Source organism: Chrysochloris asiatica, unplaced genomic scaffold (assembly GCF_000296735.1).
Source record: "Chrysochloris asiatica unplaced genomic scaffold, ChrAsi1.0 scaffold00026, whole genome shotgun sequence".
Lineage (NCBI taxonomy): Eukaryota > Metazoa > Chordata > Mammalia > Afrosoricida > Chrysochloridae > Chrysochloris > Chrysochloris asiatica.
In genome coordinates, this window is record NW_006408544.1 from 21,261,847 (window position 1) to 21,264,420 (window position 2,574).

Consider the following 2,574-nt stretch of genomic DNA (forward strand, 5'->3'; position numbering starts at 1 on the left):
TGTACAGGGTTTCCAAGGAGTGGCTGGTGAATTTGAACCACTGACCTTGTGGTTCAAACTAACCTTACAGTCCAGTGTTTTATCCCACAGCGCCACACCCATTCGCTTATCATAACACTCACTCCACCGTGTGTCGTCTTTATCATACTGTAAATTCCTTAAGAATAGGAACTGTGCCTGCTTAATTATTCACTGCTACATCCCCAGGACCTAGCTAATAGTAAATCATCGTTCACATACTGAATGATTGAAGGGATGACTGAATGGTGGGAATTCTACTGTTGTTGTTATTGTTGTTGCTGGATATCATCAAGTTGATTCCAACTCATAGTGATCCGCTGTGCCAGAGGGTTTTCTCTGATGCAATCTGTACTGCAGCACATCATCAGACCTTTCTCTCATAAAGCAGCTGCGGGGACTTAAATGGCCAACCTTTTCATAAGCAGATGAGCGTTTACTGTTTGTACTACCAGACTCCTATTAGACACAAAACTTATTATTTGCTGTTTATTCATTTTTTTGTGTGTGTGAGGGTTAGTCAAAAATTGTCTGCATTTTTTGTCAAATCTACGGCTGATGACAACATTGAGCATGCCCATGAAATGATTCTGTTCAACAGATGAGTGACAGTGGATTATATGGCTAGTGACTTGAAAATCAGCCATGGCTTTGCTTATGAAATAATCCTAGATAGACTTGTTGTTGTTATGTGCCACGGAGTCGGTTCCAACTCATAGCGACCCTGTACAGGGTTTCCGAGGCTGTAAATCTTTACAGGAGAAGAAATCCTTATCTTTCTCCTGCAGAACGGCTGGTAGTTTCAAATTGCTGACCTTGTGGTTCGCAGCCCAATTCATAACCACTACACTACCAGAGCTCCTTTAGATAGACTTGGGTTTTGAAAAGTTTGTGTGAGTCGGGTACTGAGCATAAACAGAAGCATTTGGACATCTGCAAACAAACTTTGGACTGCTAGTCAAAGGAAAGTAGAAGTTTCTTTTAAAAAATCATTACTGGTGACAAGACATAGATTCATCACTACGAGCCTGAGAGTAAATAGCAGAGTATGCAACGGAAACATCCTCAACTGCCCACTAAGAAAATGTTCAAATGTCAACCATCAGAAAATTGAAGTTTACAACTTTCTAGGATTCTCAAGGGCCAGTATTAGAACTATCAGGAAAAAGGTTCAACAATCAACAGTGCTCATTACAGCGAGATGCTCACTGAAGAGCTGAAGCCTAAACTTCAGATTAAAAGCAGAGGACTGCTATTGTGAGGGCATTGTGATCTTGCATGACAACACACATTTGCACACCTCTGCTCATACCATTGACACTCTGCAGAAACTTCATTTTGAGGTGTTAAATTCATCTTCCCTATAGGCCTAATCTTGCTCCACTAACAGTCTTTCAGCTGTTTGGGCCTCTGAAAGCAGCCCTTCAAGGACGAAGACTCATCTCTGATGAAGAAGTGAACTTAGTGGTGCATTCGTGGCTTGCAGCTCAGCCTAAAACATTTTTAAATAAGGGACTATGAAAGCTTGACAGATGGACAAAGTGTATTGAAAAGAAAGGAGATTATGTCGAAAAATGATATGTATTTGTTTTTTCTAAATGTTGGTTAACATTTCTACAGTCAGACTATGGATAATTTTTGACTCACTCTGGTACAATATGGCTCCTGTCATTCTGTCTCTTCTTTTCCCTATTGGCACTTTCTGCAATTTCCCAGGCATCCTGGCTCCTGCTAGTGAAGCCTCACCTTCAGCACATAACAAAGGCCTAGAGCTCTGGTAGCGTAGTGGTTACGAATCGGGCTGCGAACCTTAAGGTCAGCAGTTCGAAACTACCAGCCACTCCGCGGGAGAAAGATGAGGCTTTCTACTCCCGTAAGGATTTACACCCTCGGAAACCCTGTACAGGGTCGCTATGGGTCGGAACCGACTCGACGGCACTTAACAACAACAACAACAGGGATTTCAGAGTCCTGACTGACTGACTGACTGACTGATTGAGTTGTGAAAGTGCAGTCAAATCATTCATTTCCCTGGGTCACAGTCTAGGATTTCTGTTGCTCCCTAAAACCAATTGGACTGCCATCAAATTGATTCTGACTTCTACCAACCCTATATATGGTTTCCAAGAGAGTGAATCTTGACTCAAGCAGACAGCCTCATCTGTTATTTATTATTCTAAGGTGCCGTCGATTCAACTCCAACTTATAGTGACTAATGTACAACAGAATGAAGTATTGCCAGGTTCTGCACTAGTCTCACAATTGTTATTCTGAGAGTCCATCGCAGCCACTCTGTCAATCCATTTCATTGCAGGTCTTTCTCTTTTTCGCTGATCCTCTACTTTACCAAGCATGATGCCCCTTCTCCAGGAACTGGTCCCTTCTGATAACATGTCCAAAGTACATAAGATGAAGTCTTGCTAATCTTGCTTCTAAGGAACATTCCATCTGTACTTCTTCCAAGACAGATTTGTTCATTCTTCTGGCAGTCCATGGCACTTTCAATATTCTTCACCAACATTATCATTCAAATGCATCATTTCTTTTTCTGTCTTC